The 20535-nt window shown below is 39.2% G+C and overlaps 1 protein-coding gene across 6 annotated transcripts in view; it reads right to left on the bottom strand.

The window, feature by feature from the left end:
• LOC128871657 (uncharacterized) overlaps window positions 1-3808 on the bottom strand; it is a 101825-nt gene extending 98017 nt beyond the window's left edge. For 2 of the 6 annotated variants that reach the window (XM_054113590.1, XM_054113584.1), the window contains exon 1: window positions 3719-3808. The gene's annotated coding sequence lies outside the window, so the exon portion shown is untranslated. The other 4 variants (XM_054113588.1, XM_054113587.1, XM_054113585.1 and 1 more) reach the window with 4 other exon arrangements.
• Window positions 3809-20535: the final 16727 nt, after the last annotated feature.

Genomic DNA, 20535 nt, shown 5'->3' with positions numbered 1-20535 from the left:
GAAGGTTATTAGTATAACCGACACGTTCATGTCCTTCGTCACAACACGTTTTGCCCGCGCGACGAACGATAATATAATCGCACACTATGCCAGTCACACGCAGCTACACAAGAAAATTTGACCCATACCAGCTACATGAATAGCATCTACATATATATGGAAGTATGTATGTAGATAGTTTATAGAGATAACAAGCGAACGCTGCTGCTGCTGCTATCAAAGCCAAAGCAACAAAGCACACAAGTAAATGTATAAAAACAATGTCATCAACACACAACATAGCAGGTCATCTGCAGGGTGTAAATGTAAACAGCTCGGAAGGAGGAAACGAATAGATAGAAAAGTTACTAAAAATAATACATACGAATATGTCGTCTTGCACTGCCAACAAAAACTCTATCGACCAGAATAGTCGTTTTGTTAGTCGTCGGTGTTGGTGTTTTAGGGTCGTTCGTTTTTAAAAGAGTTGACGTCGGTGGTGTGATGCCGTTGACCCCGAACGCCACACATTCTACCTATGTAGAACGCAGCTATTCGAGCTATGATTTTGTAAGGCTCATTACAACAACAACTGCGCAAGTAGCAGCATCATCGGCTTTATTCTTGTCACACAAGAGAGTTGTACATTTTTGTCATATTAAAATTCACTATGTCAAATAAGATCTAATTACTTTTGTGACACCGCAAACATTCATATTTCACTTGCACAATAAACTTCAGCACGCAGCGCAGCAGCGTAGCATAACTGCAATGCGCTGACAGGGTTAAGTGTTCAATTTCAATCAATCACAATTTGCACTACATACACGTTAAATGACTTGCACAAAATCGCGAGAGTGACGGCAATGTTAGCTGCTGAGACACCCACCCACCCACACACTGTCAACGGAATGAAAAATAAACAATCGCTGTCAAATTGAACGGATGAATGCGAGTGTAACGAAAATATCAATAGATGTGACAGCGGCGGTGTATTTAAGAGAATTTTAAGAATTTACTTAGCAATTCAGAGTCAAACAACTAAATATACATACATACGAAGTGGAAATAGAAATCGAAATAATTCTAAAGCTGACAATGGAAATGTAGCGCGCATAAGCGCTGCGCAAATTAAAACCAAACATTTGGGACAAATCTGCATAACAGGCTATGCAGCAGCAACTCACACACAACACAAAACACAGCGTAAATCGACAAATAACTCGATACGAGTTAACTCTATCACTTGATTTTCTGATTTTATTTCCTTTTTCTTTGTTTCGTATTTTAAAGCTACATCGTGAATGGATAAAATAGCAGCCTCGTGCGACCGCATTATGCCGTTAAAAAACGATAAACTCATACACTTGAAAGCGGACACTTGCTCATGGCCCCCGAGTGACTCTGCCGACAGCATTCGTTCTCAAAAAACAGCAATAACACACACACTGCTGATACCAGTGCAGTCGCCGCAACCGCGAAATTACCGGCGCTTACGCGTTTTGTAACAATACCATTGCCGACGCGATTGAATGAACAAAAACAAAAAACTCTACTTACATGCATACATGCATATATGTATGTATGTTTCTTGTTAGAAAAATTATATTTTCTTGTACGCAATCCGGATTATTTCGGCATCGAAAAAAAGGAATACAAAAAAAAAAAAAAAAAAAAACAGAAAAACAAAAGCTTCCGGATTATGTTGTATATCCCGCGTTTTATTGTTTAAGCACTGCGTAACATTTTCCCCTTTTACTTGATTGCATTTTAAATCGAAGCGATAATAGTTTTATTCCATTTTCACTAGCGCACAAATGCGGCTACATGACACTGATATGTTTGCAAGAAGCCAAAACACATTTCAAATTATTACTTTTTGTTTTTTAATATTAAAAAATAACACCAAAATAAATTTTGCACTTTCTGATTTTGATTACTTTTTGTGTACATACATTTTGAAAACCGTGACTGTTTAACTTCACCATGCTTGATTGCCGCTTGCCGGCAACAACGTTTTGTATTACCGCATCTTTCAAGAAAGTCATCTGTACACGCCGCCACACCTTGCCTGAGCAAACAAATGGCACTCCTAAGCGCATACCCAGCTAAAGTCTAAGATTTTCCCACCCCACTTCAATACAGAGGCTCGGCCACCAGCGGTAAAATATTCAACGCCTCACCAATCGAAGTAATAAAAAAAATAAATAAATAATAATAAGAAAATGAAAAATCTCCCGCCATGTTTTGCGGCTCTATGCACTATTTGCCCCGTTGAAGCAAATTGGAACCAAAAAAACGCACACCCGCAAGGAAGAAACTTTTATAAGAAACGAATCACCGAATTCACTGAGCTTTTTCCAATTACTAACACGAGTACACGCGATAACAACGAGTAGGTATGCAGTACCTTTTAAACAATGTCGGTTTAAAATCGTTTTCGGCGTTTGATACCAGTACCGACCGACAGCGCTGACGACGCTGAGGCCTTCTTTATGCCGGGATGGCTGGTTGTGCTTTTTGTTGTCTTCCTATTAGTTGTTGCTAATGTGCGACGCCTTCGCGTGCGATTTGCATACGCGAGACCGCCGCCAGCGTCAACCATCATTTGTATGCTAAAGCTGCACATACACATTCAGACAAATGGATATTTCCATAGGCACTTCAGGTTTTCACCGCGCAAACCCGCCGCTCACAAACACCAGCCACTGTGCCAGTGTGCACTCCACTCAAGCTCCATGACTTTCCCTTTCCTTCGTTTAATTTCTTACCTTCTACAATTTCGCTGAATAGCCAAATCTTGTAAGCTGTCTGCAGGAAGGTGACTAGTTTACTGAAGGCCATGGAGCCCATTGGTTGTTGGTCGCCGATTTTTCTACTCGTCTTATTTGTTTTTGATGCCCGTTATTCTGTTGTCGTTTTTTGTTTTTGTTATTCCTTTATTGCGATTGTTTGTGCTTTCATCATCAATTTCCAGTGAGTGCACTGGTTGGCAACATTGTTATTGCTGCAAAGCGAAATTCATTGAAAATTGATTTCGAAATCGTCCCCACACTCACTGCGCCGAGTTCACTCACTTGCTTTTATATTGATTTGTTATTTTTCGTATTTTACACTATTTATTATTTTTATTTATGCACGTACACCACTTCAATTCGTATCACTTTTTGCAATAGGATATTTTTTATAGCACCCATCCGGTTTTTTAACGTTTTCGATTTCGCTCAATGTAACCTAATTGCTATGGGTAGAGCTTTAAAAACACTGTGTGCGTATAGTTAGAGTGCGTGCATTGACTCCCTCTACTTCATCACTTCACTTTATAGCTCCTTCTTGGCCAACAGGGATCACATGTCCGAGAAATTGTTGTTTTGTGTAACCATACGACTAGCCACGCGTGCTGCGCCTAAGTATGACTTACCATCAGACCTTCACACCACCCACATGCGAATTCTTGTTAAACACAACTAACCACAACTCACTCTACCACCCCATCGGCGCAGGCAAGAGCAGCACCCCCAGCCAAACTTCTAGTCACTTCAAATGTAACCCCACGTGCATGCACAAATATACGCGAGCGCCCACTCGACCGTCTCGAAGTTACACGAATAATTTAAATTTTCTTATTATTATTCGTACACACATACAAAACACCCTCTCCATCACCTTCCCAAAGTATTCCTCGACATGCCATTCCATTCAAATACCTAAATTCAACCACAGCTAACCAACAACTTACTCTTGGTTCACTTGGTCTATAGGCGTTGGTCTACACTTCACGATTAAAATTTCTATATTATGTACCGTACGCTTCTAAAGACGATTTGATACTAACTTCTGGCCACAGTCAGCTGAGACAATAAGGCAATGAAGCAATGAGGCTGTCGTCGGCTGGTGCTATCGCTCTTGTCGACGTCAACAGCGCTGTCAACGCCGGCGTTGAAATACTCATAACAACAACAGCATATCAACTCATTTTCGGCTCGATTTTTTGCAGCTCTCAGCTGTGTGGACTCTCACAAGAGGAATGCCAGACTTATTCGGGGATGTTTTAATTAATTTCTTGTACAAGAAAACCAAATTACTCTGCGTTTATACATAAAATATATAATATTAATAAAATAATCGCATGTACATATATATATGTTTAGTTATATATTTTTTTCAAAACGAAAGCTGAATTTTTAATTTAAACTTCTCAGCTTTATTGATATTTGTTTTTGAACGAAAATCAAAAAAACAAAAACTCCCACAGGTCGTTCACAAATCCAGGCACTTTGAACAGTTTTATTCACCGCGCATCATTAATAGGTTTGTTTGTTAAAGCAAAGTAGAAAACAAAGATTGAATTCATTTCATTCTGGGCTGGCAGCTACATGGACACGGCGAAATAAAACAAAAAAAAAAAAAAATCAGTTCATTTACCGATACAACCTTTAATAGATTGGTTTTGGTTTTATTCTACATTTATTTTTGTACTACGATAATTTGCCGTTTCATTGTATTATCTATTCATGTGCGACTCACCGTTCTCCCTCACCGTCTTACCTCAGTTTAACCCTGTATGACTTCGGGCTATTAAATAAGCTGAAATGACTCTTTGGGGATCCTATTTTAAGTCTCCAAAGAAGCGTATAAACCTTAGTCGCTGTTTAGGAAATTGAGATTAGCAACAGTTTCTCAGCAGGATTACTTTAAAGTTCACCCCCTTCACCTGTTGCATTCGAAAAATAAATAAAGATTGCACAATTCATATACAAAGTCACATTTCCATTTAAAGTAATTCAACCGTGCTTGTCTTTCAATTTGAGATAAATAAGTAATAAATATCTAGTTTTCACAATACAAGTCCATAAACGATGTCAATCACAAATGCGATGACATATACTAAGTTGAAAAAGATTGGGAATAAATTACTTCGAAAGTCTGAAAAAACATATCTGATGAGCCATAATAAGTCTACTTGGTTTTTGTTCTTTTCAGCTAAGTCTAAAGCAATTAAATTTCATAACTTTTCATTTGGTTACAGATTGAAGGCTCGATCACCAGCGTATTTCTATTAAAAAAGTGCCTTAATTCGGTTTATTTAAAAATTCTATACAAATTTAATTACAAGCATGAAAGTTTCAATAGCTTTCCCTCCAATTCAGAATTTTAAACTTGCCATGTTTATAAATTATATTCCCGATATTATTAAACTAGCATTTTTGACTATAAAAAAATATGTGTGAAAAAAAAAATATATATTTTACAGTCTGCTGAATTTAAAATCAACGCAACATAACAACCATTCGGTAGAAATCAATATTAGAGCTAATTGTTAATTTAAACACGAAGTTTACTAAGAAATCTTGAGGAATGAGTGACCAGTTGCCACTCACGACTCAAAGACTTAGTCAAAATGTGATATGCCTAAACTGAGGAATCCCGAATTCCATTTCAATGAAGCTCTTAGACGACTTTCAGCGACACCAATTGTTCCCGTTCGCTATTGGTGTTGCTTAGATCAAGCACTTCTTGCACTTGGGTAAAATGCTTAACACAAAAGTCAATCACAGCCCTTTAAACAACAGTTTAAAACGCGTTATCGTATACTCGTTTTTAACACACTAACAAAAAATGACGATCTTATCTATACATATCTAGATGATATATTTATTTCACAGAATAAAATTGCTAAGCTAGTAAATAAACCTCCACAACTTTTTAAAATCGGCGCTATAAGCTAATTTTATTTATAAAAAGTTCAATTTGCTTGGCATGGGGAATATGTTTTGGACATCTAAACTCAACTTCTTTAATAGCTTTTTACGAATTGCCATAGGTAAGCGAAAACTGGACAACTATAAATGCTTGCAATGAACATAGATACATTTTTTAATATGTTTTAGCACTTCAGCTGCTTATAAACAATCTATGGAAAAATACATTCAGAGTTTACAAAATACATAAAATGACAAAATACTTCTCCTATAAAGTTTTAGATTTCCCAACAAGACCCTATTTGATGTTTCTTCAGTACTTAAAAAAAATAAATAATTAGCGCGTACACTTCTATTAGGTGTTTGGTAGAGCTGCTCCTCCTATTTATGGCGTGCGTCTTGATGTTGTTCCATAAATGGGGGGCCCTACAGTTTTAAGCCTACTCCGAACGGCAACTGGTTTTTATAAAGAGCTTTTTCGTGGCAGAAATACACTCGATGGTTTGCCATTGCCTTCCGAGGTGCGACCACTATTAGAAAAAACTTGTTCTATCATTTTGCTGTTTCGGACACGGATATTCGAACCTACGCACTCCCGAATGGTAGTCACGCACTAACCCATTCGGCTATGGCGGCCGCCAGAATATACTTCACAGCATCATTTCTGTAGTCAGTCGTCATTTACTTTCAATGCAAAATGAAAGAATCTTTCTCAGTACTTTACCGCTATAGTTTTTCTTATTTCACTTAAAATTATCCATGTGAGAGATTTCTGAATATCAGCTTAGATTTTCCACCGCAGATTGGTATTAATTTTTCAATTTAAAAAACGTGGTTTTATATCCTTCAGAGAAGTATTAAAGTGCAGCAATCTGGCATCTCTGTGTAGGCAAATGAGTACAAAAAGAAAAGAGCGAACTTACAGCTAAGCAAAACAGAGCACATTGCGCCCCAATGTGCACCGTCAACACACATTTGTACATAGTTATCGGGTACTTCGAGTAGTAGTTTTTGGCTCAAATGTTTGTTTAAGAGTATTTCGGTATGTGTGGCCGGCTAGGCCAACTAGTCAGTCCAACAGTCAGCCACTGATAGTAGCTATAGAGAGACAGCTGTGTAGGATGAATATGTAGCACTCGAACTCATACTTCCCCATGGATGCATTGTATGAACCTACACACGCATTTATGCAAACACATGCATACATATACATATAACAATGTATTAAAGTATGAGTATTTGTGGAATCTGGCCCTCCATTGAGGTTGCCCGGGGCGCACACGCACGCACCATTGCTCACTGCAGCGACTAATTACACTAAAGTGCCGTTGATAAGCAACAGCAACAGCAACAGCAATGGCAATAGCAATAACAGCAGCAACAGCAGTTGCATCAACAGCTCAACGCATTGTTACAGCATCTCAAGTGATGGGACAGCCTCTTCTTGGTTGCATTGTTGTTAAGCTCATTCAATTGGGGGAATGCAACGGCATTAATGACGTTCGCGATACTGACGCGTTGTTGTACTGCAGTTCGGCCTCTGCCTACTCTGCCTACCAACACTTAATGAAAAGCACTCAACAATGTACAGTGTATTGGTTTCAAGTAGTGAGGAGCTACAAACGCGAAAGAACTCTGCAGATATGTATGTATGTACTGCGCATCACTGTAGCAAACGTGGGAAAAATAGTGAATAAATATTAAAATCTTTATTTTTAATTCACTAAAACTGACCTTGAAATTGCTTACAATAATATTTCGAAGATCAACTGATACGGAAATCGATGTAATGGGCTTAAACGAAAAATAGATAAGTGAATATGTAGAAAAAGATTTACATGAATAGCAATGAATGTAATGGCTTAAACAGAGTGGAAGTGGAAAACAAAAAGACAAAATTATAATTCAAAAAGACTAACGACTTTCATGAACTGTAACCGTACGAAAAATAATGGAAATAGAAGTTGTATGAAATTAACCAAAGAGAGGCTAAGTTGAAAAAAAGTTCTAAAAGAACCAGAAATCGCATAAAAACAAGAAGATGCTTATTGAAAATGGAAGCAATATAAATAGGCATATAAATAAATAAAAATTAAAACACACAAATACAATAAGTGGGGATTAAAAAGCCATTGAGTATGAAGAAAAAAATGAGAATAAAGTATACAGCACAGAAAACATGTAAATCCCATCGGCTAGTTAAAAAATAAAAAACTTAGGGACTCCATATTTTCTTAAAAAAAAAGATTTTTTCTTATCATTGAAATACGAGTATGTGCATTATTGTTTTCTTACAAAAGCAGGACCATACAGTACTATGATGCTTCTGAGCAGTAGAATGCTGTCGTGAAAGGTTTTTCATAGTAGGAATGTATTCGAAAAGATCAGGTGGAGAAGGACTTGATGTTTCCAGCTGGCGCTGGTTAGCATGAGAAAGAAACGACTGGCGGCTTTGTTTAACTCGGCCAAAATCGCTTAAGCAACAGAGAAAGAAGAGGAATGTTTGTGGATCTTCATCAATAATAGACGCCTTCGATTCGTCACCTCTTTGGCCGCTATCTCTGGGCTCTGTTCACTTTCCCTTTCAAGAGAGTTTCAAAAACGGCTGACAGAGTACGAGTATCACAAGTTAACGAGTGGAAGCAACATATGTTTACCTGTACGAACGCGCTTTTATTAATATTTAATCATTAAGAGCGTCCAAGCAAATTTAATTTTTAACAGCTCTTTTCCAGTGCTGGTTGGTTGATTAAAGTGGTGATTCATTCAGAATCCAATTAGCCCTTCCGCACCATTTTGTTGCCACATCCTCGCTACCTACTTGTTTAATGACAGCATGTTTACAGCATGACTATATCCAGTCTGTGCGGTTTAAGAACCTTATTAGGTTGTTGACTTCTAAGCCAGATATTCTATCCTTCCATAAGGCAGGATGTTTACAGAGGAAATGGAAAATGGTTTCCTTCTTCTCTGGCTGTTTATAACCGGCAAATCAAAAACCAGTTACGACTGCGGTGAGTCTCCAAGCGTCCCGACGTTTCATATTTATCGGTACTGATATTTGTTCGAGGTTTTAGATAGGACATAACGCTAATTTTACATGCCCCCTGGTCCCTCCATCTACAATTCGCGACTTGGAGGTATTTTAAGGAAATTAAATTATTGATGGTATCCAGTGATGTGAATGCCAATTCTGCCAGTTCTACCGCTTTTTCATTACCTTCAATGTTCCGATGTCCCGGGAACCAGATTAAGGTAACTTTATGGTTTTCGCTCAAGGTATTAAGGCTATTCCTACCTTGTTCTACCAGTTTAGAGCTGTTGTAGCGGAATCCAGTGCTTGGATTGCAGCTTGGCTATCCGAAAGAATAGCGACATTGCACTTAAAAGAGAGATCTGCGATAAGTAACGTACAAGCTTCCCAAATTGCCAGTACTTCCGCCTGAAAGATACTGCACGCATTCTTCGAGGTTTGCACTTCGACCGCATGGTATTTTATGCCCCACTGCAGGCATTAGGAAGACGTACAGATTTTTCAATTCTAAGTCTATGGAAATACATACCTGCTCAAACACTGTATAGACTGTAGTGTCAAAGTTGTTTAGTGAGAATCCCTTACCCCATTCCTGTAGTGCTACCAATATTTGTTTATTTATACCCGCTGCTTCGTCTACTTGTCACTTGCTAAAGCTTGACGAAACGAAGAGGCCTAATATTTAATGTTTCGATCCCACAATCTTTGAACCAACAACGAAGTTACTCGTTCTTTCATCGTGGTATATTTTAAATGCTTCGCGATCTTTGGCCTCAGTACCTTGTAACAAATAGTCGGTTATCATGATACGTTAGCGAATACTCATTTATTCACATTTATGGATATACTCACATGTATGCATGCATCTACTCCCATTATGACAAAATTAAAATGAATGAAACAAAGGCTTGAAACCTCGATATATTGTGAAATTTGTCAGTATTTGGGTTGTTTTTATTTTTATAATTTCCAATGATTTTCACTCCATTTAATGCCATCTAATTATAGCCATTGATTTTTTGCATTATTTTTACAATGTAAACTCTGCATTGTACCTCGATGTGAGAGCACTTTCACAGCGCAATTGTGACTCAATGTGGCTTATTTACACACTCATTTACTCCCGCCGGCAGATGTCGAATAATAAGAGTGCTCAAATACCGCGAGTATTATGCGCCGGATGTATGCGATATAACGTGCAATATACACAGGACAATAGGCAGAGTAGACGACGACGACGACGACGACGACAACAACAACAACAACAACGTCTTCGAGTCGTGCAATTGTTGAGCAAAAGCAACAACGGCATTAACAGCAAAGCAATCAGCAAGCAAGAAAAAGCGCCTACAGGCGCATCAGTCGACTGGCTGTCTGGTGGATGAGTGCGAATACCCACTGCACTATACCACATTGTACTACTCATCCTACATGCACCATGCAAGTCAATGTAATTTTTTTATATTCATATTTAGGTGCATATGTATGCATGCATGTAAATATAAGCAGATACATATGAAGATATGTACGTGAGGCTCGTTGCACGACCGACCGAACAACATTTCGACCGACCCATCAACTCATCAAAATCGGGCAAAATGCGCAGGAGCCGAAGCGAATATGGTTAAAATGCATGAAACGAACGAATAACAACAGCAGAGGTAGCAGCAACAACAGCTGTGCCATAAGCAACAATAGCGTTTGTAATAGGGAAAGCGTTTCAACATTATTTTGTGTTGGTGGGGTAAGAGAAGTCGAGTGCCACGTTGGATGCAGTTAAAGCGCAGCGCAATGCTACAGCACTGCGGGCATTTGTTTTATTAATGTTTTTTATTGTTCGTTTTGTTATTGTTTACTCAACATTCGTGCTACCTGCTACCGGTCGATGGCAATACCGCATAAATGCCAGTAACATATTCTCTCATATTGTGCTTTTTTTTTATTTTGTTTTTGGTTTTGCTTTATAACAATAAAGAGTAGCAACACTAACAGAATAGTAACATGAACATGAACAGCAACAGCGGCAACAAAAACAGCAACATCATTATTTTCATTGCCGCGAGTACATACGAAACTACTCGAACTAAGTACGATGACAACGAAGGGCACGAGCAAGCAACAAAACTAAAACTATAAAAACAAACAACTAGTTTGTTGAAGGCGAGTTCAATAGTCAAATATAATAGTTCTTGTTGCATTTATGCGTGTGGCAGAGCAACAACGCACACTACCCCATCCATTCCCCCATTACGCCCTGCAGTACACTTCAATTCGCAAACATCCCATCAACATCAACAACGACATAGTACGAGTAGTACGCTGTCTTTGCCGCTTATGCAGTGAAGTGTGTACTCCAATGAATGCGATTATCTGTTTGCGAGTTAGCGAAAAGTCAAAAATTCTCAAGCGCGGGGTCAACGGCTGTCATCAAGTACCTACTCGCTCAGCGTTCAGCAATAGCCATTGTTCTAGCACGAAAGAAAAAAATATGTGTATGTTGATTTACCCTAAATTAAAGGAAAAAATTTGCAAAATATACGACTATGTCGACGAGCAAACAACAACAGCGAAATCATCGACAACGACAGCATCGGCAACGACAGCATAAACGACAATGAAATGCCGAACAATGAATGCGCCTGAAATGGCGAGTGTGGCGTTTTCGGTTGGGTGGCTGGTCTGGCTCGCTGGCAAACTGGCAAGCTGGGTGAATAAGCTGGAGCATAAGACAATTCAATAGAAAAGTGTATGTATCTAAAATGGTGATGTGTTTTGGAGTATTTTTCGTCGTATGTATCTTACAGCATAAATCACATTCAATTGAGTTGCTCAAGTGCACTCAAAGGTGGATGCCAAGCTGTGCGCTAGCGATTGTAGGCGCGCGCACGCTCAAAGGAGGCGGCAGGCGGCAGGCGGCTGGTGGCTGGTGGCTGGCGACAAGTGATGGGCGATTTGTGGGGAGTGACGTGTGCCGTGTTACATGTACATGCGTTGCGTTATATTTAGTACCTATGCAGATGTGTATAGGGATGATACTGAAGCGGATGTGGATGCCGCTGATGAGAACGACGACGATGACAATGACGACGGCGTCGCACACAAGACTAACAACACGTGCGAGCTAAACAAAAAAGGTAGCAAAAAATGCAACGCAAAAAAGAAAAACGAATGTACTGAAAATCATAAAAATTGCGCTAAAACAATAAAGTTGTTTCTGCAAATTTTTCTATGCGTTCAATGCAGCTTCATTTACTCGTATTTACTTTTCGCCCCTCCCAATTGCTTTTATCAACAACCGACGATACCGCCGCCGTTGCCGTCGCCACCGCCACCGTCATTGATGTGTACGACAACAATACGTCGCGACGTTAGCTCCTTCGTATGCTCCTAGCATGCGCATCAGTCGCTGTTACTCTACTCGTATATGTTTGCTGGCTGCTTGCCTGGTTCGCGGTTGGTGCGCTAGCTTGCGGTGTCGGCGCGCACATTAGAAATTAAAAGATGAAATCAAAAACGTGCTCGAAATGCGAAACCGACGTAAAATTCCTATATATTCCGCTCACATATCACCACTGCTGCTGTTGTTGTTGTTTATTTCTGCTGCTGCTCTTATTGTTGCTGCTGCTGCTTGAAATTCTGAGAAGTCAGCTGCCCTGGAGGCCAGTTGATATGAGTACTTATGTATGTATACACAACACATACGACGAATCACTCGCTAGGCTCAACGTAATCGACACCTCATGCAGTGTTACCCAGCGAAATTTATAGGACGCTTATGTTGTTGTCCTCCAGTTGTCTTCTTTTTTTGCTGCGCTTGCTATTGTTGGTTTAGGTAAGGTTAAAAGTGCATACTCGCACTTTTATCCACAAATAATCACTTCATGCATGCCAAAAGCTTGCCACATGTTTAGAAAATTCTAGCTAATTGCAAGAAAGTCGAATATCTGAGAGTGAGAGAACTGCAGGAGGAGGCGTGTGGAATGGGAGTAATGCGATTGGGGATGATAGGTAGTAAGAATTGCTGTTTAAATGATGCGTTTGTTTGGAAAATAGCTGGAATGTTCTGAGAAAAAATCGCTTGCCTTGATAAATGATTGACATATGGGAGCACAAAAGTATGCAGATGTAGAAAGACATTTCGAGGATTTTCTTGGCTTTCAGTGATCGCATGAGAAAATGTTTGCCAAAAGGAAGGTGCGTTTGACAAATACATATACACATACATATGCATGCAAATAATTTCATCGATTGTTGAGTTAAATATATGTACATACGTACAAGTCTGTATTTATATCCTACACTTTTTGCTTTTTAATTGTTAATGGTTTTTTGTTTTTCATAAAACTTCTTCAGTCAAGAATCTAATTATAATATTAATACTAAACCGGTGCAAATGCACATTCTTGGAAGGTGTTTAGCAAAGACTCAACCCCTCAAATACTCAATATGTGTGGTGAGCTTTGGTAGGGGACATATTCGTGTAATGGAGAACATGAGACGCACGAGAATGAGACGCGCCTCCAATCGTGGTCGCGTTGTTTTACCGATGGCCTTTACCGAGGACATATAAATTCTGTCTAAAAAGTGCCAGGTATGAACATCATTTAAACGAATGAACCTCATGAGCTATTGGCAAAACACATTCTGTCAAAAAAATATCGGAAATTGTTCATTTAAAAAGCGCCTTACACATACATATGTCTACATTTTTTTGCTGGAATGTTGGGGCAACTGTCCTCTATAGTGTCGCAGAGTTTGAGCGTGATCTGTCAATTAGCTTGTTTTTGGCATTTAATTATATTAGTCAACCGCAGGTATACTCTGCGATTTTCACTATGGATAAAAATATCTAACAAAGAATTTGTCTTAAATTTGTGAACGTTAAGTTTTGAACGGGATTTCGTGTGCCGCATCGTTGACAATGTTGCAGGAAGCCTATGGCGAGTGTGCTTTATCAAAAACACGGCTCTACGAGTGGTATAAGACTTTTGCAGAGGGCCGAGAAGTCGTGGAAGATTTGCCCCGATCTGGTCGCCCATCCACGTCTTCAACGGATAAAAACGTCGACAAAGTCAAGGAAATGGTGCTGGAAAATCAAACTGGACTTTAATGTGTCTCACGAATCAATTCGCTACATTTTACACCATCAATTGAGCATGAGATACGTGGCTGCTCGACTCGTTACAAAAGAGTTGAATTTCATTCAAAAAATTCATCGGAAGAAGGTGGCTGAAGACATACTTGAGCAAGTGAATTCGGACCCAACGCTTATCCAAAGCATCATAACAGGTGATGAGACGTGCGAAATATGAGTTTGACATGCAAGCCAGCTAACAGGCGGCTGAATGGCGATATCCACATGAGCCGAAACCCAAAAAACCACGTCAAAGTCGGTCAAAAGTGAAAGTCATGCTACTCGTTTCCTTTGATTATCATGGTGTTGTGCATCCGAAATGCGTTCCAAATGGTTCTACGGTAAATAAAGAATATTATTTGGAAGTTGTGCGACGTTTGAAAGAGAATGTGCGTAGGAACGGGCCCAATTTGTGGAAAGAAAACTCATGGATCTTGTACCATGATAACGCACCGTCTCGAAGGCTCATATTGTGAACACCTTTTTGACCAAAAAGTCGACAAATATCATCAAACGACCCCCGTATTCAACGGATTTAGCCCCCGGTGACTTTTTCCTTTTCCCAAAACTTAAATTGCCACTCCGCGGACGCCGCTTTGAGTCGATAGAGGCCGTTAAGGAGAATTCGCTGAAGGAGCTGAAGGAGATCTCTTTAAACGCGTTTAAAAGGTACTTTGATTAGTCCAGTCATAGTCCAATCATCGTTGGCATATGTGTATTGCTTCGAATGGAGCCTATTTTCAAGGCGACCAAATAAATTTTGATGATTAAGCAATTATTTTGCGTTTTATTGAACAATTCCCGGTACTTTTTTGACAGAATGTATTTTTCTTTTTTAAATAAATATCCTGTTAATCTGTAGAGCTGTCGGATAGTGTGTGCGTAAGAGGCTTTTGAGTAAGTCATAGAAAATATCACTTATCACAATACCCCCGGGAACTCCCCAATGTCGAAATCACAAGCAAACGAGTGGTAAAAGAATTCTCGTCTGGGTCTTACTACGCTTAATGATTTGTGATTTGTGACTGACGACAGCTACGAAAAAGTTAAGAAAATTTTGCTCCAAGATATTCGTGTGAGGCTTACGACAATGCAGAAGGTGGCAAATGAGTGTCGTCAGTATAAAAAATTAACAAACCTTTGTACGCAAATGTATGCACGTGCAGATGTAAGGGCGACGAGTCAAAAGACAAGTCTCACACTTTTCGGCTTTCAATGCTTTTTGTCAACACCATAAAAAAAAAAGATGTAAGGGCGCATTTATTATTCTATATTCTAAAGGGTTTTCCAATAAGAGATGTTATTTTGATATTCAATCAATGGTTTCGTTGCTTGTGTGGCACGTAGCGCCGTCTTGTTGAAAATAAACGTTGTCCAGATCAATATCATCCACCTCCGGCCATAAAAATCTCGAGATGACCATCAATCAAGATGATTTTTCGATGGAATTCTGGATCATTTTCATGCATTTCCACGACCCTATCAGCAAAGACACCACGTTGTTGATGATCGGCGGCTTTAGTTCTTGTGTTAACTGGACTTTATAAGCCATAAGACCCAAATCTTTATGTAAAATACGGTGTAATGACGTTTGTGGAATGCCTAATTCTAAAGAACGACGAGGAATGGACAAACCTGGGTTCTCTTCAACACTTTCGGCTACAACAGCAATATTTTCGTCTGTTCTTGAGCGACGTGCACGGGTTTTATTCCTCACATCACCAACTTATCCCAACAGCTCGAATTTTTTCACCAATTTCTGTATTGCGGTCCGACAAGGTGCTTCACGATGACCCAAAAATGTTCGAGTTTTACGGACCGTCTCGGCCAAATTTTCACCATTTTTAAAGTGAATTTTAATAATTTCAATGCGTTGTTTAAGCGTGTATCGTTCCATTTTTATTAATGGCGTAGTTTCTACTTATCAAATATCAAAAAATGATAACTTCAAAACTGACATCTACCGAAATAGCGGGCAATTCAAAATAACACCTGTTATTGGAAAACCCTTTATATTCTTGCTTCTGTAATCAGTTTCGCTTATTGTTTTTCTTCCTTTTGGCCTAACGATATAGCACTTGGAAAGGCGTAATCTTCTATTGTATGATTCTACTTAGAATCGGATCGGTGCAAAGCGTTATGTACGATACGATATTTTGGGTATGCGATGAATTTGAGCACGACAACACAACTTGTGCTGAGAGTGAAGATTTTTTCGTGTCCCAATAAATAGTGAGCGCACCAAAGCGTTTGAAGGAGAATGAGCACCGGAAAGAGCCGAAGACGTGGAAAAACCACTCGTGATTTCTTCATCACGACAATACACCTGCTCATGTACCCAATCTTGTATGCGACTATTTGGATCAAAACGACGTTAGTATCGTTAAATAATCTACGCATTCGAATTCTCACTTTGGAATTTAGTCATTTGGAGAAAATATTTTTAGACTATTGAAGCGATCAAAGAGTATTCGAAGAAGGCGCTTATGGAGCTGAAGGCGATTCCACAATCGGCCTATGAAAAGTATTTTGAAGAGTGGTTTCGAATATGTTTAATATGCATACTAGGTTGTTCAATAAGTTTTGCGGTTCTATAAGAAAAACACATTTTTATGGCTTGAAATAGAGTTTATTATTTAGTATAGTCTGCTTGACCATAAACGGAACACTTGTTCCAACGAGATTCTAATTTGTGAATTCCATCCCTGAAGTGAGAATATGGAGAGGCTGCAAAATACGCTTCCACAGCTATGACCTCATCATTTGATGAAAAACGCTTAATACGCATGCATTTGCTAGGTCTGGAAGCAGATGGAAGTCGCTAGGAGCCAAATCTGGTGAATACGGTGTATGCTCCACCAACTCGAACTTTAATTCTTGGATTTTAGTCAGGGTTACATTGCGAAGAGTTTTTTATTCGTGAATCCTTTAAACTACCGTTTTTCAAGCGGAAATAAACGCTAATCACGAAGCCTTAAGATGGTTAGAGATAAACGGAATATCATCAACAGGTATCTGCATTCTATCAGACAGCCAAGCTGCCCCCCTAGGGCCCTGTATGCATTCCAAATAATATCAAGGAGTGTCTTACATTGTCGCCAATCTCTTAATGAGATGGCCAAACCATGTCCTATTAGAGATATACCAAGGAACTGTAAGGCCGACCCAAGAAGCAAGAGAAGGTACCTGTATGCCAAGCATAATTAATTATCGCAACTTGTCAGCTTATTATTAAGGACGCACTAATCAATTCTGTAAATAAAAGATGGATTAGTGCCAATACCTGAGAAATTGCTAGGCAAACATGGCCAAGGCTAAATCTACGTCTGTCCAAGAATATTATAAAATTGACTACACTTCAAATTAAGACCTTAGTAGGGGCCCTTTCACGACATTGTGTCATAGGAAATCACGCAAGGAGATTAGACCTTTACATGCATAATTTCCGTCGTACCTGCAAGAATGAGGAGGAGTTCGAAACAATTCAACATCTTTTCTGCACATGCCCGGCTCTATCCAGAAGCAGGAACCGATATTTAAGATCCTATTTCTTAATGAATATAGATAATCTATACACTTTGGGTATCAAAAACCTTTTACGCGTTTTCAAAAGCTCAGGATGGTTCAATATGGAAGGGGAAATGTAGCCCAGCCCCTGCGGCTCACAACGGACCCATTTCGCCGTCTAAGTGGCATCGCTGTCTCTATGTGCGATGTGGCTGCCAAGCCTAATCTTACCTAACCTATCCCAAAAAACTTATGCTAACACCTTCTTGGCCGATTTCTGGGAACAAACTCGTTTCGAAGCCGAAGAACCAGATTCACATCATTCTTTAGCCTTTTATTTTGATTTAGGATCATGGTGATAGACCCAAGTCTCATCCATAGTGAGGTATCGACGCACCAAATCCACTTTCTGCTTTCGAAAACATAAACAGTCTAAATGTTGCTGAAAAAGTCGCATTCGAATGTGTTTTTGTTCCATTACTAGCGAATGCGGCACCCAGGTGCACACAGCTATCTGAAACCCAATACTTCAGTCAAAATATTGCTTGCCAATGAGATAAATAGGGGTTCAACTAAATGTCTTTCAGTCACTCGACGATTTTCCAACACGATGTACCTGTATTTTTTCTACGATTTCTGGTGTTGTTGCTGTTTTTGGACGTCCTTGACGTGGATCGTCTTCAGGGCTTGTACGACTACGTTTAACTTCAGCAACTCATCTTTCTACTGTATTAATCGATGGCGAAAAGTCTTTATACCCTCTGAACATTCGTTCATAATAACTTTCAAACACAAACACCGGTTTGAACTTACGGTATACATTTCTGAGAATACGCTAACCAAAAGTACACCACCTCTATCCGAACTCTGTGAAACAAAATCCTGCGGAGTAAACGCGCCATACTACTTAAATATAAGGAATAGTGACTTTCATCGTGACCTTGGCACACCAACTGTGGCTGAAGTAACGAATCAATTGGCCATAGCTCACAAACAGCGACTAAAAAATCTTGCTAACGATGCAGCATCCAGCTTCCTTCGGCTGAATTCTTTTCGAAGACGTTTAAAACGCACAACCGTAGCAGGCCTTGTGGAGAACGAGTAGCGATTATGTTGTAAAATGTTTCTTAAAACAAGTAAAATTATCAAATGGAATGCCATTTGTGCAATTGTGCAACGTTAAGAATCTTAAAAAAAAAATTAAAAAAATATATATACAGGGAAAAGTCCAAAATAAACGAAACTGGCATCATAAAAATGTTTTTGATGGCGCCATCTTTTTAATGAGTTAGTGCGTTGGAAGTTACATCCCTAGCTGACTTCCAGTGAAAGTTGGTGATATTCGGTTCAGTGGACGCGAAGTTATTGTGTCTCAAGTGTCAGTATGTCGGTGTTATCAGTACAAAAATAAGTTTCGAACAAAGAGCTAGTATCAAATTTTGTGTTAAAATAGGTAAAACGTTTACCGAAACATTTGAATTGATGAAAAAAGTTTATGACGATGGTAGTCTTTCTCGTGCCTGAGTTCATGAGTGGTTTACACGCTTCAGAGATGGTTGTGAGGACATAAATGACATTGAACATACGGGCCATGGGCTGCCCAAAATCAGTAATCACCGAAAACTCCATCGAAATTGTTCGTAAATTTATCAAAAATGAACCGAAATCATCGATGAAATTCATAGAATCGGAATTAAATATTTCCAAAACATCGATTTCTCGCATTTTAACTGATCATGTGGGCTTACGAAAGGTCTGTGCACGTTTCATTTCGCAAAAGTTAACTGAGGACCAAAATTTACTCAGAATTCAACATTCGAAAGACCCCATTGAAGAGATGAGAAAAGACGAGAACTTCCTTTACAACATTGTAGCTGGTGATGAATGAACCTGTAGCTGGTGAACATGAACCTGAAACTAAGTGTCAAAGTGCCTAATAGAAGGCTCCCGACGAGCCATCAGCCAAAAAATCGCGTTTGGGGAAGTCAAAAAACAAGTCGATGCTCATTTGTTTCTACGATTCCAAGGAAATTGTCCACAAGGAGCTCGTGCCAACGGGCCAAACCGTCAATGCAATCTTCTATCTTGGCGTTTTGAAGCGTTCGCTGCATCGCATTCGTCGAGTTCGCCCTGAATATCGCGAAGGAGGAAGTTGGCGCTTATTGCATGATAATGCACCATCTCATCGATCCACTCTTGTGACTGACTTTTTGACTAGAAATCGCATTTTAACCATCAATCACTCATCGTATCGCCAGATGTGGCTCCCTGTAACTTCTACCAATTCGCAAAATTTCATTTGGCCATGAAAGGATAACGCTTTGCGTCCGTAGAGGCCATCCAAAAGGCTTGTACCGTTACTGACGTTAGTCATCCTAGATAAAAATAATGCTTGTAGTTCTTTGTATCAATAATCAAAACCATAAGCAAAAGTATGTTGCATGAATAGATCTTTTTTTTGTATATTTGGGCATAGCTTCCTTGTATTCTAGGCACATATCAAAACAAAGTACATAGCAAACAAAGCACGCGAGAACAAAGCAATCGTTAAATACTAAGTTAATCGTCCCTGCGGCCAATGTATTTAGGCTCTTCGCATCATCGCTGGAACGCAGCTCCTTATATAGAAAGGTTAATTGAACCAGGAACTCCTACAAACTTCGACTAACCAAATCTTGAAAACAAAAAATGTTGCTTGAAAGTGTAGTACGCCTACATTGTCCTTTAGCTTTACAAGTTTGTGTGTTTGTTTAAGTTATATTAAAGGGTTTCACTATGAGTTCCTTCCGAGTTTTTCAAAATATTTTTTTTGTATTTTTATTGTATTTTGGCTTCCGATAACACACAAAATTTTAGTTTGGAGGTTGTATCTGTAAAAAAATAAAGTCAAAAAATACATTTTAGTTTCTAAGGGTGCCGAGATTGTGAGTGCGATAAAGATTGTCAGTGCGATAAAACTGATTACATACAAATCAATATAAATAAGCTTGTGTATAACACAGTGAACGCCGACAAGAGCAGAGAGCAAAGCCGATGAGTGCGAGAAAACAGTTTCAGAGCGTTTTGCGCGCTTTTTTGCATTGTTGATGTTTTCCAAACTCTTTTGTGTTAATAATTGCATTAATCACACTAGGAGAAGCAAAATACTCGTCATCAGATGAATCCATTACCGTGTATAG

Source organism: Anastrepha ludens, chromosome 2, assembly GCF_028408465.1.
Source record: "Anastrepha ludens isolate Willacy chromosome 2, idAnaLude1.1, whole genome shotgun sequence".
Taxonomy (NCBI): Eukaryota; Metazoa; Arthropoda; class Insecta; order Diptera; family Tephritidae; genus Anastrepha; species Anastrepha ludens.
This window is presented reverse-complemented; position numbering and strand designations above follow the sequence as displayed.